Source organism: Magnolia sinica, chromosome 6 (assembly GCF_029962835.1).
Source record: "Magnolia sinica isolate HGM2019 chromosome 6, MsV1, whole genome shotgun sequence".
Classification (NCBI taxonomy): domain Eukaryota; kingdom Viridiplantae; phylum Streptophyta; class Magnoliopsida; order Magnoliales; family Magnoliaceae; genus Magnolia; species Magnolia sinica.
In genome coordinates this window covers 28,199,286-28,225,491 of record NC_080578.1, presented here as the reverse complement: position 1 = coordinate 28,225,491, position 26,206 = coordinate 28,199,286, and the positions used below count along the sequence as shown (strand labels likewise).

Genomic DNA, 26,206 nt, shown 5'->3' with positions numbered 1-26,206 from the left:
TGCTTCCCCATCACCCTTCCTTACAACCACCATTCCACCCATCCCTTTTATCCTTGATTTTCTATTTATTTCAATTCTCAAACACTCTCCTAAGCTCCATACATCTAAGCATTTCCAAGCATTTCCAAGAACAACAAGTGTGGCCCACTTTCCCTACTCTCTCATCTCTCATCCCTACCATCAAAACCCCATTAACCTCCATCAAAAGTGAAGATAAGGAGTTAAGGAGGCTAAGGTATCAAGGAGGAGTGCAAGAGGTGGGTGATCGACCGTTGAATTCCATTTTTACTTGATGTATGCATCGTATTTGGGAGGGCCCAATAGTGGCGGGGTCCCTCCCCTTCACGTGTACTTTTTTTTTTCTCTCTCTCTCTCTCTTTATATGATGATGATGATGAAGGGGTGTGTGGCCCATCTAATGTGTGTGTCCCACCATGGAGTATATATTTTTAGTCCATTTACCTTCATGTGGGACCCGTCATTTGGATGTGTTGGATCTACACCATCCAGCCCATTAGTGGGCCCGGACGAAAGTAAAAAATATAAGTATCAAGTGATCCAAACAGGTGGGCCACATACATGTGGGACCCACCATGATGCTTATATCCATGCCGTCCAGCGTCCCTGGACGCTGGACGTGAAGGCGCTAATATGGAGTGCATGTATTGATATGGGTGTGTACTTGCAAGCCAAAATATAAAAAAAAAGGGAGAGCTTATGGGGTAGGCTACTCATATAGGCCCTAACTTGATGTAAAAATCAAATCCACACCGTCCATTTCATTTCTCAATCCACTTTAAGCGTTGAGCTGAAAAATGAACCCAATCCGATTTTTTGGCGGGCCCTGGCATGGAAAACAATATTTTTCACCTTTAAAATCCATTATGACCCACCTTGATGTCTCTACCAGCTAAAAACATACTGCATATTAGACTTGTTTGATCCGTCATGGGCCATAGAATCCAGTGGTCGGGTTGGATTTTTCGTATGCGGGCCCCACCTAGGAAAATCTGTAGAAAAACATGTTTTAAGAAAAAAACATGTAGCAGCGCCTGCTGTTGCAGTGTCAGTAGCGCAGGATGCTGCTGCTTGCTATGTCGTGGACGGAAGAGGTAGGGACCTTGGGACCCAGCCGTGGGCCCTACCATGCTGTGTGTGATCATCAACACTGACCATTTTATAGGCCCCCTTTAGGGCAGTGGGCCACCCCAAAAATCAGATGTAGGTGGAGCTGAAGTGGCCCACGTCACATGAAACAGTAAGGATTGGACATCTGCCATTGAAACCCTTTTTGGGTTTCCACGAAAGCTTTGTATCAATATGAAATTTGTTTTTCTGCTTCACATGGGTCCGTGTGACCTTGTGAACGGATTGGGTGGAAAATAAACATTATGGTGGGCCTCAGGTCCACGTGACCTTATCAGCAGGTTGGGTGGAAAATAAACATTTTGGTGGGCCCCAGATCTGTGTGACCTTATCCACAACTTGGGTAGAAAATAAACATTATGGTGGGCCCCACATGGACCCACTGATGTATGTATGTATGGTAATCCACACCTTCCATTAGTGTGGACCCCACCATGAGTTATGTAATTCATCTATGTTGTCCATCCCTGTGGGACCCACCGTGATGCATATGTTTCATTCAAACCGTCCAATCATTTCAGAGATTAATTTTAGGACTGTGATGGATTAAAATTATGTATATATATATATATATATATATAAGACAGATCTATGATCAGGTGGACCATATTATAGAAACCAGTGAGTTTGAACATCCACCATTAAACCCTTGGGAATTCTAATGGTGGAAATCCTTATTACCACGTATATTTGAGTGTGGCCCATTTGATATACGTGTGGCCCATTTGATATACATGTGGCCCACTTACCATATTTATGGCCCATTGTTGAGGCCCACCTTGATTTGTATGAGGCCCGTTGTTGAGGCCGCCGTAATAGATATGAGGCCCATGTTATAAGGCCCATTGTGACGTATGCAAGGCCCTTGTGATTAGGCCCGACTTGATATATTTGTGGCCCGCCCACTTAGGCCCACTTTGATATATATGAGACCCATAGTATGAGGCCCATTTGATGTATTGGAGGCCCAATGGGATATACATAAGGCCCATTGTAATGTGTTTCCATCATAGTTTATGTGATGATCTCGATGGCGGGCTATGCCTTGGGAGCAACGATGGTTTGATGTCTACATTGTATGGATGATGTGGTTAAATGTCTGCATTGTCACTCTCCCTAAGGCCCATTGATAAGCCCATACTTGTAGTGTGTAGGCAATCTAGGTCCATCTTCATTATGATTAGAGCCCATTACCATATAACATGTCTAATATAGATCCATGATTCATGATCATACGCATCATATATATGCTTGATATGAGGAGTAACTGATCATAGCATATGCCTTCGGACAGATTGTTTATAGGCTCCCTGATAGGCGGAGTTGCCCTTCATGAGCACGCGGTACGTGCAAGATTGATACATAACTAGTAGTGTGATTCATGCACTTTGCATTCGTATGACATGATTTCTATACGCCCTAGAGACATCAGGGTTATGACCTCCACAGACACATCATGGATGGCAGGATCAGATACAGAAAATATTGTTACTAAGCATCGGGACGCCATAGATGTCCCTGGGTGAAAATTCCAAAACCCGATGGTACCAGAGGATGACTCCAATGTTGAAACCGAGTGAATATATGAGCGCACAAGGGCCGAATATCAGGAGGCCGCGTCTCCCACTATGTCGTGGTAGGTTGGAAAGGGGTGTAGCCTTACTCGCCCGAGAGTAGGGGCAATACTAGGCTGAGTTTGACCAGCTAGTGAATGGGTCTACTATCAACATGCCGGATAGGTATTGGCAGACTATTAGCCAGGCGGATAGTAAGTTTTCTCACACTTACTTAGACTGTGCAGCTGGGAGAGCGGCAGTGCCATTTGGAGTGCACTAAACCCCGGTGATGATCTAAAATGAGAACTCTACTGATATATGATGAGGATTGGCATGCTTGAGTTGCATCTTGTATCGCATAGCCGTGTTATGGCCGATAGCATTCATATCTTGCACCGCATAGCCTTGGTACGACTGATTGCATTCATGTACTCATCACCATGATTTCGCATTACTCTGACCTTGTATTCTGAGCATGCTTATATTGCGCACACACTTACACCACCCTCTAAGCTTTCTATAAGCTTATGAATGATTGATGCATGCAGGTGACGCCACGACGCAGTCGTAGCCTCGTTAGAGTTGGAGCGTGCAGTCGAGCTTTTGGATTTTCTGTTATTATCATTATCTTGTATTTCCCTTTCATATGCATTGTACTCAAAAGTTTTTTATCATAGTAGATTTTGTGATGGTGTTCTTGTGATTGTTGATGTGGGTTACGCTTGTACAGAATCAAAATCATGTTTGAAATCCTCCTTGTGTTTGGGTGCCGGGAGCCGAGAATGGGGTACTATGGAGGCTGTTAGCGCCGGATTCGGCGATCGAGAATTTGGTGAGCCCGATTTTCAAGTTTGGGGCGTGACAGAAGTTGGTATCAGAGCATAACTTGAGAATAACTGAGAATAACATCACATGTTTGCTATGAGTCTAGGTTCTGTATGCGTAACCTTCCGATTGAATTCTCTGACGTGCGATTCTCAAGGTTGATCGGCGTCCTTATTCTTCCTATAGGACATGCTACATAGGAGGGTGACCCGATTGACTCCCGCTCCACCTCCTGAGGCTCTCGCTTTACCACTTGCGGCTCCCGTTCCACCCCCAGAGATCCCTGCTCCACAGCCTGAGGATGTCGTTCCTCCACCTAAGGCCAGTGCAGATATGACCGTATATGTGAGTGCCCTTCAGTTACAGTAGATGTTACACGATATGACAGCCATACTTCAGGGACAGGGAAGGTGCCCAGTTGTTTCTCCAGCCCAGGCAAAGTAGGAGTGTGTAAGCGCCCTTCTTCGAGAGTTCAGACAGCTCGATCCTTCGCGTTTCTAGGGCGAGCCAGATCCGACAGCAGCTGAGAGGTGGCGCTCCGATGTGGAGAAGATTTTTGATACTGTGGCATGTACGACCGAGCAGCGAGCTCGGTTGGCAGTATTTCTTCTCCAGGGTGAGGCCGAGCACTGGTAGACTTTCATTCCCCGTGTTGCAGGGCCTGACTATGTTTGGACATAGGAGGACTTTATCAACCGATTCAAGGAGCAGTACTTCCCTGACCACATTCGATGTTAGAGAGCATTAGAGTTTAAGACTTTAGGGCAGGGGGACATGACCGTGGCGCAGTACGCGGCCCATTTTGTGGCGCTATCGAGGTTCACGCCATATATGGTTGATGATGAGGGGCGAAAGGCCCGCTGTTTCGAGAACGGCTTACGTTACTGTCTTCGAGGCCGTGTGATTGGGCACGAGCTCCCGACTTTCCAGGTGGTAATGCGGAGGTCTCCGATCAGAGGAGAGGTCAGAAGAGGTAGGCCCCCTCTAGTAGCTCCCAGTATTATCGACGACCACAGATGTACAGGAGCCACCCACTTGTTCGAGCACCAGCAGCCCCAACAATACCCCCAGCGCCACCCCAGCGGCTATTTATAGGGACTTGTTTTGGATGTGGTGGGATAGGGCATCGCTTGTCTGAGTGCCCTCGCCCTCATCTGCAGCAGTCGAGAGGGCCACAACAGCCTCCAGCGTAGCAGCGACCTCAGTAGCAGCCTCCAGCACAGCAACGACCGCAGCAGCAGTGATCCCATAAGCAGCAACCGCAGCCACCTCAGATGCCGAGGCCCAAGCAGCAGGAGAGACAGCAGTACAGGGTACTGCAGAGGTATTAGCAGCACCAGGGACCTCAGAGGGGACAGACACCTCCCCAGCCAGCCTAAGCTAGATTCTATGTGGCTCAACAGGACCCGCAGACCTCCGGAGGAGTCGTTGAGGGTATACTTCCAGTCTCTTCATGCATCGCCTGAGTATTATTCGATTCTGGTGCTTCGCACTCATTCATGTCTGAGGATTTTTACCGATTGATTGGATTGCTGACAGAGTCTGCTAATGAGGGATTGACCGTATCGACACCGTTGGGAAAGACTACAGTATTAGTCCGCTTCTGTTTGTCTTACCCCGCATTAGTGGGAGAGATTTTCTTACCCGCCGACTTGTACGTGCTGCCGATGTCAGACTTTGACGTTATCTTGGGCATGGATTGGCTTGTCGAGTACCACGCCATCTTGGACTGTTACGCGAGGACAGTTTCAGTTTGTTGCTGAGCCCCCAGGAGAGCCATTGTCTTGCTTGATATCCTGTGTTGTTGAGGAGCCTATTGCCACTTGTATTGATCAGTGGCCGATTGTCTGTGATTTCCTCGACGTGTTCCAGGAGATTCCGGGATTGCCACCGCGTCATCATATTGAGTTTTAGATTGATCTTATGCCTGGTACCGCACCTATCTCGAAGGCCCCATACCTTATGGCATAAATGGAGTTGCATGAGCTGCAGCGACAGTTGGACAAGTTGCGTGAGTTAAGATTTATTCGTCCGAGTAGTTCACCTTGGGGAGCTCCAGTACTCTTCATCAGGAAGAAGGATAGCTCATTGAGGCTCTGCGTGGACTACCGCGAGCTCAACCGGGTCACGATTAAGAATAAGTACTCACTCTCTAGGATAGATGACTTGTTTGATCAGCTGCAGGGTGCACAGTTCTTTTTAAAGATTGACCTACGTTCTGGGTATCATCAGATTCATGTCCGAGAGGAAGACATTCCGAAGACGGCTTTCAGGACGCGTTATAGTCATTTTAAGTTTCAGGTCATGTCCTTTGGACTGACCAATGCACCCGTGGTCTTCATGCAGTTGATGAACGAGGTCTTCCATCCATATCTCGATCAGTTTGTTGTGGTCTTCATCGACGACATTCTGATATATTCAAGGACCCGTGAAGACCATATGCAGCATTTGGAGATTACGTTGCAGACCCTCCATGCCCACCAGCTGTATGTGAAGCTGGAGCAGTGTGAGTTTTGACAGGAGGAGGTGAGATTCCTCGGTCACGTGGTGATGAGGGAGGGTATCCCAATGGACCCCTCGAAGATTGAGGCAGTGCGTCAGTGGGGCCAGCCCACGACTGCGTCTGAGATTCTCAGTTTTCTTGGTTTAGCGGGATACTATCGGCGTTTCATTGAGGGCTTCTCCCATATTATAGCCCCGTTGACCAGGTTGACTCAAAAGGGTGCATATTTTATTTGGTCTGACGCATATGAGCAGGCATTCGTAGAGCTGAAGGATCGCCTTACGTCCACTCCTATCCTCATTCTCCCCTCTAGGAGTGATGGATTTGTTGTATCTACCGATGCTTCGCGTATTGATTTGGGTGTTGTCCTGATGCAGTACGGGAGACCAGTGGCTTATGCGTCTCGTCAGCTCAAGGTCCATGAGCTGAACTACCTCACGCACGATTTGGAGCTGACATCAGTCGTCTTCGCATTGAAGGTGTAGAGACACCATCTCTATGGGGTCAGGTTCGAGCTCTTCTCTGACCACAAGAGCTTGAAGTATCTATTTTCTCAGTTCGAGCTGAACATGAGGCAGAGACACTGGATGGAGCTCTTGAATGACTATGATTTTGACCTCCAGTACCACTCAGGTAAGGTGAAGGTGGTGGTAGATGTCCTCAGCCGTCAGCCACGAGGCTTGGTGGCATATATGATGATTCAAGAGTGGAGGATGCTCGAGGATATAGTAGAGTACGACTTCGATTTTGGTTTGCAGTCTTCTATTGTTCAGCTATCGAGCCTGTCGATTCAACCCTCTCTTGTCGCAAGGGTGATCGAGGCTCAGCAGACAGATGAGTCGTTACAGGATTATCGAGCAGAGGCAGCATCTGAGAGTCAGATAGATTGGCAGATTGGTTATGAAGGTGAACTTTGCTTCAGAGGCCGATTATGTGTCCCAATATTCCTGAGTTGTGCAGAGATCTTATGACCGAGGCACATTGATCGTGGTTTTCTATCCACCCTGGCTCGACGAAGATGTATTGTGATATGCGGAGACAGTATTTTTGGGTGGGGATGAAGCGCCAAATCGTCAGTTTTGTGGCCGAGTGTGACACGTGCCAGCGTGTCAAGGCCGATCATCAGAAATCCCCTGATCTATTGCAGTCATTGAGCGTCCCGGTGTGGAAGTGGGAGCACGTGTCGAAAGATTTTATCATGGGCTTGCCGAGGACTCAGCACGGTCATGATGTCATCTGGGTTGTCGTTGATCGTCTGACGAAGTTGGAACATTTTCTTGCGATCCGTGCGACTTGGCCTTTGGACCGGCTTGCGAGGTTATTCATTGAGGAGATTGTGAAACTGTATGGTGTTCCAGTCTCAATCATTTCTGACCAAGACCCAAGGTTCACGTCTCAGTTATGGAGGAGCTTTCAGAGAGCGATGGGCACTGATTTGTAGCTTAGAATCGCATATCACCCGCATACCAATGGCCAGATCGAGAGGGTTAATCAGATTCTTGAGGACATGTTTCGGGTCTGCGTGATTGATTTCGGGGGTAGCTGGGATGAGCATTTGCGATTAGCTAAGTTCGCATACAATAATAGCTATCAGGCGATCATTGGCATGACCCCTTTTGAGGCATTGTATGGTAGACCGTGCAGATCTCTGAGTTGTTGGACCGAGGTTGGAGAGCGGTGTCTCCTAGGTCCTGAGCTTGTGCAGCAGACGTCAGAGGTTATCGATATCATCAGGCAGAGGATGCGCACAACTCAGAGCCAGCAGAAGAGTTTTGCTGATCGCCGGGATCATCCCTTGGAGTTTGATGTAGGGGACCACGTGTATCTCAAGGTCTCGCCCAGGAAGGGCGTAGTTCGATTTGAAGTGAAGGGCAAGCTTGCCCCGAGATTCATAGGACTTTTTGAGATCACTAAGCGCATTGGCGCCATGACCTATCGGCACCATCTCAGTTGTTTGGCGTCCACAATATTTTTCACGTATCTATGTTGAGAAAGTGTGGGTTAGACATATTTCCTATTATTAATTGACAACCGTTGGAGGTTCGCGTGGACGCTTCTTACATTGAGCAGCCAGTCCACATCTTTGATTGGAAGGAGTAGGTCCTCTGGACCAAGGTCATTCCCTTAGTGAAGGTTCAGTGGGGTCACCATTCTGTTGATGAGGCGTCTTGGGAGCGCAAGACTGAGATTCGAGAGCGCTATTCCCATCTCTTTGATGATTGATTATATGTTGTATCTTATATATTATCTTTGATTTTATATAACGATGCCTTATTTCCTCTTCTATTTTGAGTTATGTCTAGTTGCGATAATTGTGCAAATTTCGAGGATAAAATTTTTATTTGGAGGCGATAGTTGTAAGACCCGTATCCTAGTACGTACTATTCCGTATGCTTCCACAGTACTTTCGGTCAAATTTTGGTAACTCTCAACCCATATCCGACATTTACGTGCGATCCTAAGCCGGGTCCCACATACCAAAGTTGGCTCGAACCAAAACTTGTACCTTAGCAACCGCACCGTCGCTGTGATTCTAACGCTGTGACTCGCGCACTGAACCGATACCCAGGTCAGAAGATGTGGGCCTGTGTTCTTTCTAAAGAAACACCGCGCGTTGCGAACTTTGAGGGAATCTCTACGACATGTCACATCAAATCAAGTCAAGTATACCACCTTACCTCCATGCCATCTCACCTAAAAATAAGTACAAGTGGCCTCTCTCTCTTTTCCCACATGTCAACCCTCTCTCTCCCCACACCACTCCTCTTTTACAAGTTTTCAAACAAACCCATCCCTCTTTATAAAATTTTAAACTAAACTCATGCTTCCCCATCACCCTTCCTTACAACCACCATTCCACCCATCCCTTTTATCCTTTACTTTCTCTTTATCTCAATTCTCAAACACTCTCCCATGCTCCATACGTCCAATCCTTCCCTAGCATTTCCAAGAACAACAAGTGTGACCCACTTTCCCTACCCTCTCATCTATCATCCCCACCATCAAAACCCCATCAACCTCCATCAAAAGTGAAGATAAGGAGCTAAGGAGGCTAAGGTATCAAGGAGGAGTGCAAGAGGTGGGTGATCGACTGTTGAATTCCATTTTTAGGTCCCACTTATCGTGGGACCCACTTGATGTATGCATCGTATTTGGGAGGGCCCAATAGTGGCGGGGTCCCTCCCCTTCATGTGTACTTCTCTCTCTCTCTCTTTATATGATGATGATGATGAAGGGGTGTGTGGCCCATCTAGTGTGTGTCCCACCATGGAGTATATATTCTTAATCCATTTACCTTCATGTGGGACTCGTCATTTGGATGTGTTGGATCTACACCATCCAGCCCATTAGTGGGCCCAGACGGAAGTAAAAAATACAAATATCAGGTGATCCAAACAGGTGGGCCACATACATGTGGGACCCACCATGATGCTTATATCCATGCCGTCCAGCGTCCCTGGACGCTGGACGTGAAGGCACTAATATGGAGTGCGTGTATTGACATGGGTGTCTACTTTTAAGCCAAGATAAAAATAAAAAGGGAGAGCTTTTGGGGTAGGCTACTCATATAGGCCCTACCTTGATGTAAAAATCAAATCCATACCGTCCATTTCATTTCTCAGTCCACTTTAGGCGTTGAGCCGAAAAATGAACCCAATCCGATTTTCTGTCAGGCCCTGACATGGAAAATAATATTTTTCACCTTTAAAATCCATTATGACCCACCTTTATGTCTCTACCAGCCAAAAACATACTGCATATTAGACTCGTTTGATCCGTCATGGGCCATAGAATCCAGTGGTCGGGTTGGATTTTTCGTATACGGGCCCCACCTAGGAAAATCTATAGAAAAATAAATTAAAAAAAAAAACATGCAGCAGCGCTTGCTGCTGCAATGTCAGCAGCGCAGGACGCTGCTGCTTGCTGTGCCGTGGACGGAAGAGGCTGGGACCCAGTAGCGCAGGACGCTGCTGCTTTCTGTGCCTTCGACGGAAGAGGCATGGACCCTGGGTCCCAGTCGTGGGCCCCATCATGCTGTGTGTGATCATCAACACTGCCCATTTTATAGGCCCCCTTTGGGGTAGTGGGCCACCCCAAAAATTAGACGTAGGTGGAGCTGAAGTGGCCCACGTCACATGAAATAGTAAGGATTGGACGTCTGCCATTGAAACCCTTTTTAGGTTTCCATGAAAGCTTTGTATCAATATGAAATTTGTTTTTCTGCTTCACATGGGTCCGTGTGACCTTGTGAACGGATTGGGTGGAAAATAAACATTTTGGTGGGCCCCAGGTCCCCGTGACCTTATCAGCAGGTTGGGTGGAAAATAAACAATACGGTGGGCCTCAAGTCCACGTGACCTTATTAGCAGGTTGGGTGGAAAATAAACATTTTGGTGGGCCCCAAATCTGTGTGACCTTATCCACAGCTTGGGTAGAAAATAAACATTATGGTGGGCCCCACATGGGACCCACTGATGTATGTATGTATGGTAATCCACACCTTCCATTAGTGTGGACCCCACCATGAGTTATGTAATTCATTTATGCCGTCCATCCCTATGGGACCCACCGTGATGCATATGTTTCATCCAAACCGTCCAATCATTTCGGAGATTAATTTTAGGCCTGTGATGGAATAAAATTTTACATATATATATATATATATATATATAAGACAGATCTATGATCAGGTGGACTATATTATAGAAAACAGTGGGTTTGAACGTCCACCATTAAACCCTTAAGAATTCTAATGGTGAAAATCCTTATCACCACGTATTTTTAAGTGTGGCCCATTTGATATAAATGTGGCCCATGTGGTGTGGCCCACTTACCATATTTATGGCCCATTGTTGAGGCCCACCTTGATTTATATGAGGCCCGTTGTTGAGGCTGCCTTAATAGATATGAGGCCCATGTTATAAGGCCCATTGTGACGTATGCAAGGCCCATGTGATTAGGCCTGACTCGATATATTTGTGGCTCGCCCATTGAGGCCCACTTTGATATATATGAGATCCATGCTATGAGGCCCATTTGACGTATTGGAGGCCTAATGGGATGTACATAAGGCCCATTGTAATGTGTTTCTACCATGATTTATGTGATGATCTCGATGGCGGGCTATGCCTTGGGAGCAATGATGGTTTGTTGTCCACATTGTATAGATGATGTTGGTTAAATGTCCACATTGTTACTCTCCCTAAGGCCCATTGATAGGCCCATACTTGTAGTGTGTAGGCAGTCTAGGTCCATCTTCATTATGATCAGAGCCCATCACCATATAACATGTTTATTATAGATCCATGATTCATGATCATACGCATCATATGTATGCTTGATATGAGGAGTGACTAATCATAGTATATGCCTTAGGGCAGATTGTTTATGGGTTCCCTGATAGGCGGAGTTACCCTTCATGAGTGCGCAGTACGCGTAAGATTGATACATGACTGGTAGTATGATTCATGCACTTTGCATTTGTATGACATGATTTCTATACGCCCTAGCGACATTAAGGTTATGACCTTCAAAGACACATCGTGGATGGTAGGATCGGATACCATACATATTGTTACTAAGCATTGGGGCGCCACAGTTGTCCCTGGGTGAAAATCCCTAAAACCGATGGTACCAGAGGGTGACTCCAATGTCGATACCGAGTGGATTTATGACCGCACGAGGGCCGAATACCAGGAGGCTGCGTCTCCCACTATGTCATGGTCGGTTGGAAAGGGGTGTGACCTTACTCACTCGAGAATAGAGGGAAATACTAGGCTGAGTTTGAGCAGCTCGGGTCTGTTATCGACGTGCCGAATAGGTATTGGCAGACTATTGACCAGGTGGATAGTGAAGTTTCTTACACTCACTTGGATTGTGCGGCTGAGAGAGCGGCAGTGCCATTTGGAGTGCACTAAACCCCGGTGATTATCCAGAATAAGAACTGTACTGATATATGATGAGGATTGGCATGCTTGAGTTGCATCTCGCATTGCATGGCCGTGTTATGGCCGAGAGCATTCATATCTTGCACCACATAGCCTTAGTACGGTTGATTGCATTCATGTACTCATCACCATGATTCCGTATTACTTTGACCTTGTATTCTGAGCATGCTTAGATTGCGCACACACTTACGCCACCCTTTAAGCTTTCTATAAACTTATGTATGATCGATGCGTGCAGGTGACACCAGGACGCAGCCGTAGCCTCGTCAGAGTTAGAGCGTGCAGTCGAGCTTTTAGAGTTTCTGTTATTATCATTATCTTGTATTTCCCTTTCATATGCATTGTACTCAAAAGTTTTTTATCATAGTGGATTTTGTGATGGTGTTCTTGTGATTGTTGTTCGTGGGTTATGCTTATACATAATCAAAATCATGTTTGAAATCCTCCTTGTAGGATCCCAGGATCGGAACCCGGTGTATGGGTGCCGGGAGCCGAGAATGGGGTACTATGGAGGCTGTCAGCGCCGGATTCGACGATCCGAAATTTTGTGAGCCCGGTTTCCGAGTTTGGGGCATGAAAAAATAAACTATTAAAAAATGAAAGTATTTCTTATAATCAAATTAGAATAAAAGAGAGTTCAATATAAACATGAATTAAGGTCATAGAAAACACCATCACGCTACAAGCTTCACCTCTTAACCCTAGCTAAGAGGTTTAGATAACCATAGACATGATTGAACTATAATCTCTTAAGAAAAGCATATAAAACAAATATGGAACGGAAAAAAAACTCTTGATGACGGCTGCTCTACGCTTTTGCTTCTTCCTGGTGTGTCCGACAAGAAAAACGATCGGTTGGTTCCTCTCTTTCTCCCCTCCCCCTCCCCTCAAACCAGACTGTCGGTTTTATGGCATGAGAGGCTTACACAGCATAAGACTCGTGTAGCTTCTGTCTACGCAAGATAACTTACGTAGCAGGGGCGAACTTGCGTGTGAAAGAGGTGGAGCGGTCCTTACCTTCGATCTTTCCGAGCGGTCTTTGTTGGAATGGTTGGTTTTGGATGGCTGATAACATGAACGGTTTGGATCTCCACATCAGCCAGTCCTAGTGGCCCACAACCCCTCTAACCAGACGATGCAGCGAAGGCACCTGATCCTAATCCTTTGTTGGGGATGGTGGGGTCCACTTATGGTGATCTTTCAGTGAATCAGCATCGATCATTGGCTTCGTAGGGTTGATTCAGGCCAATATTCCAGATTTGAAGTGGATCCGAGTTTTTGGTGGGCCACACCACTAATCGACGTGGCGACATATTCCTTGTTGCTATGACCTTAAATGCATGCATGGATGCATGAAAATGACTAGGGTTTGGTTGAAACCTTCGTCCGGACAGGTTGGATGGGCCAAATCATCCATTTGGATGACCGTGGTGGGCCACCACTCGTCCCAACGGACGGTCGTCCGCACGGACGCGAGAGAGTCTCTCCCGGTCTCGTGTTCCATCAGGTCAAACGGTCTTGACCGGAAGTCCCGGTCCTGTGCACTGCAGGTGCACGGGTGTGTGCACGCTCATGATTCGTTGTGGGGCCCACAGTGATGTTTTCGATCAATCCACTCCGGTTGTGGATGTCAAATAAAATCTACTCTGTCCATTCGGTTTTTAACCTGATCTTAAGGGGTTGAGTCAAAATTGAAGCATATCCAGAGATCAGGTGGCCCCAAACTATTAATGGTTGATCTGTTCACTGGCTTTGGTGTTTCTTGTGCGTTAAATCCATGCTTTTAACATCCTTTTCAATCCAAGCTCTTGAATTCACCTTGCAACACAAACATGATTAAAATAGAACATTAAGCATTATCATGTGCATAAAACCAAGTAATACCTGGGGTCTAATATGCAATATTTAACCCTTAACACAATCCCCAACTAGCATTTTGCTAGTCCTGGCAAAGTATGTGAAAAATAAGTTTAATGCACAATGTTCAACCTTTTTTCAGAAAACAATCTTTCGTGTATTAAGTATGCATGAGTAGACTCAAGATGAGAAAGTGAGTTTTTAAAAACCTGGAGCCAAATCACATAAGTAACCAATCAAATAAATCCTTTATCTATTAGGTCAGAGCATAGTTTGCATATCAAGTTTTCAACATGCTCAGTGAAAATACTATCTTTTCATAATGTTAGCTATACTCATCACTTCAAGATTGGTTAAAAACCCAAGTACTAATTTCGAACTTATCCTATTTTCCTTCTTTTTCCCGTTTTTGATTTAATATCGATGGTCATTTGTATTCATTCAGTCTTTTCATCCTTTTTTTTTGTCTTTTTTTTTTCAAACATTACATTCTTTTCAAAGACATTTTTCATTCCCCTCAAAGATGTTGTCATTCTTCATTCTTTAAGACCTTTTTGTTGATATCCTATTTTTTTAACTGATTTTTTTTCTTCTTTTAGGGTGGATAAAATTCTCCAGACTCGGTTCTCAGAATTTTTCAATGATCACCATACTAACAATTGATCTGTTCACAGAGAACTATTTGAATAAAATAATATTCGAACATCCTCTTAACCAAGTTAATGTAAGAACCATAAGTGATAAATTACTTAGTTTCTCCAACAACAATTCAAAATCTGATTTCTATCTTATTGTCATACTCAAAATAGTCTTAAATACACAACTTAGCATTGAAAATTTTTCAAAATTTTTTGCAAATTTTGCTCAAAATTGAGAAAACACTGATTAGGTAACCTAATCTCCCATCCCCAATCTAAAATCTACATTATCCTAAATGTAAAAGAAATATGCAATAATTGTAAAACAAACAATGTAATTGAAAGAAGAGTGATGGAAAGATAGTACCTGATGAAGAAACTTTGCGGCTTTTTCCAAAGGATCTCAATGTGAAGGTGGGTTAGCACAAGAGTTTATCAACAAAAAATAAACTATCCTAAAACGGCGGAAGCAAACTATCCTAAGCTGCATAAAGCTGACTATCCTAAAATGGCCGAAAACAATAAACCTAACTACACCTCTGTCAGACTAGGATATCAATCCTAGTATACAGGATCAGTCAGAGGTATGGACATGTTCCCTGAATCAAATTTCTCAACAAATGGCTTTAATCGATGTCCATTTACTTTAAACTCATTGCCATTGGTTAGATTCCGAATCTCGACAGTCCCATGAGGATAAACATTGGTAACAGTGAAACGGGTAGTCCAACGAGATCAGAGTTTGCCTGGAAAGAGATGTAACCGAGAGTTATACAAGAGGACTTTCTAACCTGGTGTGAATGATTTTCAAAGAATGTGTTGGTCATGAAACGCCTTCATCATGTCCTTGTAAATTCTCGAGTTCTCATACGCATCATTCCAAATTTCTTTGAGTTCATTCAACAGAAGTTTGTGTAGAGAGCCAATATTATCTAGATTGAAATTTAAATTTTTAATCGCCCACTAGGCTCTATGCTCCAATTCCACAGGCAAGTGACTAGCTTTCTCATAGACAAGTCAAGGGAGACATTCTAATAGGAGTCTTAAATGCGGTACGGTAAGCCCATAAGACATCAGTTAATTGGATTGATCAATCCTTACGGTTAGGGTTAACCATTTTTTCCAAGATGTGTTTAATTTTTCTATTGAAAATCTCAGCTTGTTGACTTGTTTATGGGTAGTATGGAGTGCTCACTTTGTGGGAGATGTCATATTTCTTTATTAAATTCGCAAATGGCCTATTACAAAAGTATGAACCCCCGTCACTAATGATGGCTCGAGGCATTCCGAATCGGGAAAGGATGTTTTCTTTTAAGAATTTAATGACCATTTGGTGGTCATTATTCCAGCATGAAATTGCTTTAACCCATTTAGTGACATAATCTACTGCTAACAAAATGTATAGATTTTCAAAAGATTGGGGGAATGGTCCCATGAAATCAATGCCCCAACAATCAAATGCTTTAATGATCAGAATGGGGTTAAGAGGCATCATATTTCGACAGGACAATGCTCTCAATTTCTAACAACGCTCACAAGCTTTACAAAACTCATGAGTGTCCCTGAACATAGTTGGCCAGTAAAAGCCACACTGCAGAATCTTGGTCGTGGTATTTTTTACAGAAAAGTGACCACCACAAGCCTGAGAGTGACAGAAGAAGATGACACTTTTGTGTTCATTGTCTAGCACACATCTCCTTAAGATTTGGTTTGGGCAATATTTAAACAAATACGGATCATCTTAGAAGAACTTACGAACCTCAGTGAAGAATTTTTTTCTTATCTTGTGCAGTCCAATTTGTCGGCATGAAACCTGTGGCAAGATAATTAACAATATCAGCAAACCAAGGTGAATGAGAGAATTTGAATAGTTGTTCGTTAGGGAATATGTTATTGATATGTGTCGTCTCAAGGGAATTAGGAAGATCAAGGTGGAAAATATGGTTAGCCACTACGTTCTTTACTACCTTTTTATCTTTTATTTGTAAATCAAATTCTTGGAGTAGGAGGATCCATCTAATCAGGCAGGGCTTAGCATCATTCTTAGAAAGAAGATACTTGAGCGCCACATGATCTGTTGAAATGATGATCTTGGATCTGATATAGTTAGACCTAAATTTGTCCAAAGCGAACATTACGACTAAGAGTTCCTTTTCTTTAGTCGTAGTTCACTTGGGCAGGAATTAGAGTTCTACTTCCGTAATGAATAATGTAGGGATTCTTTTCTTTTCGCTGGCCTAAAACTGCCCCAAGAGCATAATTAGATGCGTCGCATATAAGTTCAAAAGGAAGGCTCCAATCGGGTGGCTGCATGATAGGTGCAGTTGTTAACATGTCATTAAGCTTAGTAAAAGCTTCCTGGCATTGCTTAGTCCACTCGAATGGTGCATCCTTTTGAAGTAAATTATATAAAGGACGAGAGAGGTGACTAAAGTCCTTTATAAATCTCTTGTAAAAATCAGTGTGTTCTAAGAAGGATCACACGTCTTGTATGTTCTTGGGTGGAGGTAGGGTAGAAATAAGATCAATTTTTACTTTATCTACCTCACTTTCCTTGGACGAGATGATGTGTCTAAAGAACAATTCCCTTACGAACCATGAAATGACACTTCTCCCAATTGAGTACCAAATTCTTTTCTTCACATCTTTTCAGCATGCATTTAAGATTCTCTAAGCAATCGCTGAAAGAAGGACCAAAGACAGAGAAGTCATCCATGAAGACCTCTAGATATTGCCCCACCATGTCAGAAATAATACTCATTATGCATCGCTGAAAAGTGGCGGGGGCATTACATAGTCCGAATGACATCCTTTGGTAAGAAAATGTGCCAAAAGAACATGTGAATGTGATCTTTTCCTGATCTTTAGGGGCTATCTCTATCTAGTTGTAGCCTAAATACCCGTCAGGAAACAATAGTACAAGTGACCAGCTAACCTTTCCAAGATTTAATCAATGAAGGGCAAAGGGAAGTGGTCTTTTCTTGTGATGGTATTCAACTTCCTTTAGTCAATGCACATTCTCCAACTAGTAGTAACTCTAGTTGGCACGAGTTCATTATTAGCATTGGCTACGATAGGGATTCCGGACTACTTAAGAACCACCTGAGTTGGACTCACCCATTGGCTATCGGATATGGGGTATATGATACCCACATCCAATAGTTTAAGAACCCCGGCTTAACCACTTCCTTCTTGTTTGGATTTAGTCTACGTTGTGATTGCCGAGATGTCTTCGCATTATCCTCGAGATAAATGGGGTGAGCACAAATTAAAAAGTCAATTCCCTTGATGTCCGATTCGACCATCTAAGGGCTCCCTTATGCTCAATGAGAGTAGATATGAGCATACTCTCATGTTCTTGCTCAAGGTGGAAAGAAATCACCACCGGGTATATCTCATCTTGATCTAAATATACATATTTCAAATCAAAGGGCAAAAGTTTTAGGTCAAGCTTCGGTGCCTTAAAGTTAGACGGTAGAAGTATTACATTGGTTTTGGGCAACTCTTCAAATTGTGACCTCCACCGGTTAACTTCATCAAGTATCGGCATAGTATCAAGCATGACACCCATCTCCCTAATCATGTCAGCATCAAAATCATAGGAGTGGGCTAGGCACGTCTTTAGAGGATCAGAGGATAAGGTTAAAATTGTTCTATCTTATACAAAGGAGTCAATCATATTAATGTCGTGGAAATAGTCATCATCTTCTAACCGTTTGCCTATGTTGAAAAAGATATTCAACTCTAATGTCATATTCCCAAAAGACATTCTCATGACTCCATTCCTGCAATTAATGATTGCGTTTGAAGAGGCGAGGAATGGGCGACTAAGAATGATGGAAATCTAACTTCTCATGTTATTGATGGGTTCTGTATTTAGGACGATAAAATCTACTAGGTAGTAGAATCTGTCAACCTGGACCAACACATCCTCAATTATCCCTCTTGGTACACAAACTGAGTGATCAGTAAGTTGTAATGTGGTCAAGGTGGATTTTAATTCACTAAAACCTAACTATTTGTAAACCAAGTAGGGAATAAGATTTACGCTTGCTCCTAAGTCAAGAAGTGCATACTCAATTTGGTAGTTCCCAATTACACAAGGTATGGTTGGGCTACCGGGATCTTTGAATTTCTGTGGCACATCTTGCTTTAAGATGACACTCACTTTATCAATTAAGAAGATTTTCTTTTGAATATTTTGCCATATTTTGGTCGTACACAAGTCTTTTAGAAATTTGGCATATGAAGGTATTTGTTTAATCGCATCCAGTAGAGAAATATTGACCTTCACTTATTTTAACACCTTTAGAATGTCCTGAGAGTTAGAGAGAGGTTTTGGTGTAACCAACCGTTGGGGGAACGGGGCAATTGGCTTGCATTGAAGTTCCCGTTCTAATTCTTATGGAGTAATGCTAGGTCTATCATCGTTATTCTCTTCCGGGTCCTTAGGCTTTTCAGCCCTTACAGAATAGATTTGTCAATGGTCTTCCCACTCCTAAGAGTGGTGATAGATTTAGCTTGCTCCATTTGGGTTGAAGAGCTCGGGTCGCTAACTTCATATTGTGGTTTTGGATTGGGAAGAGGTTGAGCTGGAAGGCTCCCTTATTCCCAATCGTATTCCTTGTGTCAAGCCCTTGTATGGCTTTTGTAAGTTCTTAAAAGGCTTGTAGTATCCCCTGATTGAAAAGATCTTGCTTTTGAAGATGTTTTAGAACCGGATCCTCTTGAGGTTTCTCTTCATTTAGAACTTGGTTAAAGAAACCTTTAGGGGTAGCAATTTGTCCATTCCTCCAACTAAAGTTTGGATGATTTCTCCAACTATGATTGTATGTATTGGAAGTAGGTCCATTAAAAGGTCTTTGGTAATTATTCACAACATTGGATTTCTCATTTAGCACCTCTTAAAAGGCAGGTATTGTTGGACAATTTTCAGATGTGTGAATGTTGCAAGTATAAATACTGCAAATAGTTTCCTTAACCTTATCCTTCTTTAATTTTATGGCCTCGAGTTTTTTAGTGAGATTAGCCACTTTAGCATTGATATCATCGTCCTCTTTTAAGAGATACATTCCACCCCTCTCTTTGGATTAAGTCAGCCTAGACATGGTGTTTGATTTTGGGGAGACGTCCCATGATTGTGTGTTTTCAGCAAGCTTATCAAAGTAGTCCCACACATCATCAACACTTTTATTCATAAATTCCCCATTACACATTGTCTCGACTAATTAGCGCATGCGAGATATCAATCCATCATAGAAAAAGTTCGTGATACGCCACGTTTCAAAATCATGTTGTGGGCATGAACTAACAAGATCCTTGAACCGATCCCAACATTAGAAGAATGTTTCATCTTCCTTTTGGGTGAAGTTCATGATCGACTTTTTAAGGGTGTTCGTCTTATGGTATGGGAAAAAATTCTTTATGAACTCCCTTGTTATGTCATTCCATCTACCAATAGATTGAGGGCGTAGTGCATGCAACCATGTCTTAGCTTTCTCTTTCAACGAAAAAGGAAAGAGTTTTAGCCTGACCGTGTCATCGGACATGTTTGGAAAGTATAGAGTGGCTATAATTTTGTCTAACTCTTTCAGGTGTAGATACATATTTTCATATTCAAGCCCATGAAATTTTTGGAGTTGGATTACACCTAGCTTGATATCTATATGTCCTATATTTTCAGAAAAAACCATATATAAGGGTGTACTCACCCCCGCCGGTTGTAAATAATCTCGTAAAGTATGAGGCGGGGGTGCTTGATGCACCTTATTCTCATCCTGGACTTCCTCAGCCCTAGGTTGAAGTTGTTGATTTACCGGTTGATTTGTAGCCATCACTTTAATTAACTCCGAGGATCTTGAGTGGTGTCTAATCCTATGATGGATAGATAACCCCTCAACCAATCCTCCTTCACTCAAAAGATGTCGAGTGTTATCACAGACCCACTTGGGCATGAAACACTCTTAGCTCTCAAATTCAGATTCTAACCTAAACCTAAAAAAGAGAAAGGAAATAGAAATCTAAAAAGAGAAAGAGAAAGGGAATTAGAAAGAAGTTACCAAATTAAAAGTTTCTAATTAAAATCCGGCAAAACAAAACAAAATTAGTCAGTTTCTAAAAACAAAAGAAATCTTAGAATTAGAAAGTTTCTAAAAACAGAAAACAAACCCTAATTTATATTAAAAACAGAAAACAGAAAAATTAGAAAAAGATTACCAATTTAGAAAGTCTATATCAGGATTCTACAAATCAGGAAAGTTAGGTTAGTTTCTAAAAATCAAACAAAAAACTAATCCTAAAATTAGAAAGTATAAAAACCTAATCTTAAACTAATCCCAAAACTAGCTAATCTTAAAAAAATGCAACTGCTAGTCCCCGAAAAAATCACCAAAAACTTGTTCACAACCCCAAGTGTAGGGTCGCGATGTAGTAATAATCTCGGTAAGACTGAGGTCGAATCCACATGGACTAATCTCGTATGTTTTCTGAGAGCAACTAGAACTAGAACTAGAAGAAGATGAAAACTTAAATCTGGAATAATTGAGAGAATAATTGTGAAAAACTTAATGAAAAACTTGTGAAATTCAAAAGTGGGGAAACTAGGGTTTCCAAGGATCCACTTTTAGAGATTAGAGAGATCTATGCTTGATTCATGAACACAACTGGAATCAGAGTCCCATCTTTATCCAAATAGAAGATATCTCATTAAAAATCAAATTTGAACTTTCTTTGATATAGTTCTCAATGGATGAGAGGTATGAGAACTAGAAGTGATTCCATCACAAAACCATGCCCATGAGACAAAGCAAACAACAGAATTTACCAATTATGCAAACAATCTGAGTGAATTATGGTAGTTAGGGCGGATTTCATCACCCAACCATGCTCAAGGGACGATGGTGAACAACAAGATTTTCTAAATTCACAATCTCAATAATGAAAAGAACATACTCAAAGCTATCGCAGATCTATTGTAATTTAAGTTATAACAAACCATGAAAAACTGAAAGTATTCCTTATAATCAAACTAGAATCAAAGAGAGTTCAATATAAACATGAATCAAGGCTATAGAAAACATCCCATCACGCTACAAGCTTCACCTCTTAGTCCTAACTAAGAGTTTAACCAACCATAGACATGATTGAACTAGAATCTCTTAAGAAAAGCATTAAAAAAAAGTAAGGAAAGGAACGAAAAACTCTTGATGACGGCCGTTGCACGCTTTTACTCCCTTCTTCCCGGTGTGTCAGCAAAGAAAAAAGACCGGCCAGTTTCTCTCTTTCTCCCCTCCCCCTCCCCTTAAACCAGACGGTCAGTTTTATAGGTATGAGAGGCTCACGCAGCATGAGAATCGCTTACCTTCTGTTTACGCAAGATAACTTACGCAGTAGGGGTGAACTTATGTGTGAAAGAGGTGGAGTAGTCCTCACCTTCGATCTTTCCGAGCGGCCTTTGCTAGAATAGTCAGTTCTGGATGGCTGATAACATGAACGGTTTGGATCACCACATCAGCTAGTCGTGGTGGCCCACAACCCCTCCAACCGGACGATGCAGTGAAGGCACCCGATCCCGATCCTTTGCTAGGGTCGGTGGGGTCCACTTATGGTGATCTTTCGGTAAATCAGCATTGATCATTTGCTTCATGGGGTCGATTCAGTCCAATAGTCTAGATTTGAAGTGGATCCGAGTTTTGGGTGGGCCACACCACTAATCGACGTGGCGACGTATTCCTTGTTGTTATGACCTTGAATGGATGCATGGATGCTTGGAAATGACTAGGGTTTGGTTGAAACCTTCATCCGAATAGGTTGGAGGGCCAGATCATCCATTTGGATGACCGTGGTGGGCCACCACTCATCCCAACGGACGGTTGTCCACATGAACGGGAGAGAGGAGAGAGAGTCTCTCTTAGACTCGTGTTTCATCGGGTCAAACGGTCTTGACCGGAAGTCCCAGTCCTGTGCACTACAAGTGCACAGGTGTGTGCATGCTCGTGATCCACTATGGGGCCCATAGTGATGTTTCAATCAATCCACTCTAGTTCTGGATGCCAAGTAAAATCTACTCCGTCCATCCAGTTTCCCACCTAATCTTAAGGGGTTGAGTCAAAATTAAAGCATATCCAGAGATCAGGTGGCCCCAAACTATTAATGTTTGATCTGTCCACTGGCTTTGGTGGTTCTTGAGCGTTAAATCCATGCTTTTAGCATCCTTTTCAATCCAAGCTCTTGAATTCACCTTGTAACACAAACATGATTAAAATAGAATATTAAGCATTATCATGTGCATAAAACCAAGTAATAACTGGGGTCTAATATGCAATATTTGACCCTTAACATCTATCACTAACTAATCAAGACGACCACAACTAAATTAATGATCTACCTAAAGCTGAGACAACTACGGGTCAGATCTTAATTAACAAACTACATTAATCCAATTATCCATTTAGCCTACAAACCATCGATTTAGAGTGATGATAACTGAATCGCCATTTTTGCTAATTATGAATAGGCTATATTATGAACATAGTTAATCCAAACCCTAATAATTACGTACACGAAATCTCAATACCTAATTTATTTCGAAAATGCCTTAATTATCCAAATGAGCTCTAGGCCGTTCGTTAGTGGGCCATGAGTTCTGAAATTATATAATAATGTCCGTCTCACTGGCTTTGGCGCCTATCGCCAGTGGTGAATCAAGATAGTACCCAGAACTGCGCAACTTGGGCTAGAGGCCAAGTACTTGAAATGCACAAATCCCAAGGCCAAAAACTTGAAACTTTGTAGCTTTTCGACTGTTAGATCGTGACCAAACTCGAGGTATGAGTTAAAGATATTTTCTTGCTCATATCCATATAACTATGGCCCCGATCGAACACTGATAGTCGTCGATCGCAAGTAGGGTCCCCGTAGTCACTTAAGGCAACTGATCTCCACCAAAATTGGACTGATTGCTCATCCTAAAATGGGGCACCTGCCCCATGGCGCGGATGAGCCAACGAACCCTTGAAGGAGCCCTGTAGGCCAAAATCCAACCCACTAGGGGCATTCATGTTAGGAAAAGGGCCCCTAAGGCCATTTAGACATAAAATCCAGATGATTTAAGCCCTAAAATTTCACTCACTCATTCCCATTAGAATTTTTAATTGCAAGGGAGTGAGGGAGAGGGGAGAAGAGAAGGTGAGAGCTCTTTAGGGAGCTGATTTGGGGGATTTCCCTATTAGCGTTGCCCCCATCAGAGCCCGCAACCATGCCCCATCGTAGAGAACGGTTCAATGACAATAGAAAGGTAATCCCCTAACCCCCTTTAGAATTTAAGCCTTGTGGGCTATTGCATGCGCCCTTATAAGCTAACGTATGAAATGTAGGACGTCAATCTATCAAATACTTGGCCAGAATCCTAGTAGCGGCACTAGGAAAATCATCAGATTTTTCCTAGGTGTGGACCATTACCTTTAGGCTGCCAATGATCAAACTTATGTCGCAAATAATGATTGTGTAGTGAAATTGTGAATTGCATGCTAACTAGTGAGTAATCCTTAGGCCTATTATCCTCCATGTAATGCAAATTCCATTTATGGATGCCAATTATTGATTGCGTGATAGAATAGACTGGATTCACTAAAATTTCATGCCCATATGCTCTACAATTTTCCCTTGATATGTGTGCATAATTATCTTGTTGTTGTAAATATTGCGATGATTGAATAATGTACTTGCATGGCTATTTGTTTGCCCATATTAGCTAGAATATCCTGAAATACTAATGAGTTGGGTTGCCTATTCCTGAATAGAATTGTTGTGGCATGCTATAGAATTTTAGTTTATTAGTTGATTAGGATGCCAACAAATCAAAAAAATTCACAAGGGTAGCCCTACTGGGTCGGCTGCCTTGGGCCAATCCGACAGACCCAGGAAGAAGACGGACAACCAACAGTAGTTGGACTACACGGGATGCTTGCACCTAGTGCTGGTTACGCCGTAGTTTGCCTGAGTCAGCTGAATTAGTCCACTAGTTGGCCAACCATGTGTATTCACCATGTATGATTACGCCTGTTTGAACCTGAGACACCCCACGCCCCTAAAACACCCACTTGTAACCGCTATGATACGATTCACAAGTCTCTTGAAATAGGAATGGTGGTATGAGATACTATGATCGAGCTGTCAACCTATGCTGGGGTGATGAGCCTCCCCGTAGTGACCGCGAGCAACCCAGTTTACAAACTCGACTTTTGTATGAGTTCAGCTAAGAGTGACAATCACAGCCAGATCATGGATCGCTGGCACGAGACTATTATGACCGCCCTGGGCCTCACAATCGAATTAGGACATTGATTTCCTGGGAGTCCCTCAGTTTTTCCAATCTCACAAGACGAATAGACATAACTAAACACTTGGCTAACATGATCACTATCACATTGCATTAGTTAGGATGGCGACTCGGCAGTCGAGGTCGCATTAAGGGAGTGTTGGTCATATGCGAACGTATACATGGAGTCGCTTGAAGGAGTGTTGGATGGCGAGAGCATGCATCATATCATAATACCATGCATGTGCATTAGTAAAAGTATCTAGGGTCCATATGCTTAAATTGCATTTCATTATTTATGCATGTAGATTTGATAGCTTGTGTAACTTGATGTTAACAGAACCATTGAGTTGATGACTCACTCTCACTCTGGGACGGTGTTTTAAAACATCAATCAGACCCTATCTTAGATACAGGTATTATAGAGTCTGATACGCTGAATAAGGCATCCATAAACTCAAAGAAGGAGCTCTCGTATTTCCAGCTGTTGGGAGGGTCGCTATATGCTGCCTTAGGGCCAGCGATGGGGCCTTAAGGCAAGGACACTTTGTATTTTTTGGACTGTATGTATTTTTGCTCAGATGCAGTCCCATACACCAAACGTATACACATCATTTTATTAGTCTTACCTTAAATTTAAGTTATGTTTACTTCAGTATACATTGTATGATCCATTTAATTTCTTGAGTTCTCATGCACCAAGTAAACCCAAATTATACATTTCTGCAAGGCATAAATGACACTTGAGAATTCAAGAGTTAAGTATCTACTCGGCTCCCGAAATCCAAGGCGTTACACCCCAACTGATTTATCATCCCCCTTGAACCAAATGCCTTCCTTGAATACTTTTGTCACCACCATATACTTAGCTTCGGTTGTGAAAAGAACACTATAGACTAAACTTTCGACATTCAACTGATCGCTCCACTCGCTAACACAAACGAGTAATCGGAAGTTGTCCTTCTATTATACACACTGCCCGCATAATCTGAATCTACATAGCTTACTAACTTGTCCCCTGATTTTTCAAATGATAAAACGTAGTCTTGCATACCTCGAATATATCGAAGTAGTCATTTCACTGTCTCCCAGTGTTGCTTTCTAGGGTTAGACATGTATCTGCTAACAACATCTACCGCATGTGAAATATCTGGTCTTGTATAGAACATGACATACATCAAGATGGCAATTACACTCTAAGGCACATGAGACATATATTATTTTCCTTCATTTATTTTTGAACACTGTTCAAAATATAGCTTAAAATGAGTCGTGTGGGGAACCCTGACTGGCTTTACCTTGTTCATCCCATACTTTATCAATACCTTCTCAAGGTATTCTGCATATGATAACTATAGCCTTCTCCTCTTCCTGTCTTTGTGTAGTCAATGTTGAGAACCCTCTTTACAGCCTCC

General features: G+C 42.9%; 1 non-coding gene across 1 annotated transcript; it reads left to right on the top strand.

Annotated features, from left to right (window-relative positions):
- The first annotated feature begins 19,759 nt into the window (after positions 1-19,759).
- LOC131250387 (small nucleolar RNA R71) lies at positions 19,760-19,866 on the top strand. The gene has a single exon (XR_009173313.1). It is a non-coding gene; the product is annotated as a small nucleolar RNA R71 (small nucleolar RNA).
- The last annotated feature ends 6,340 nt before the right edge of the window (positions 19,867-26,206 follow it).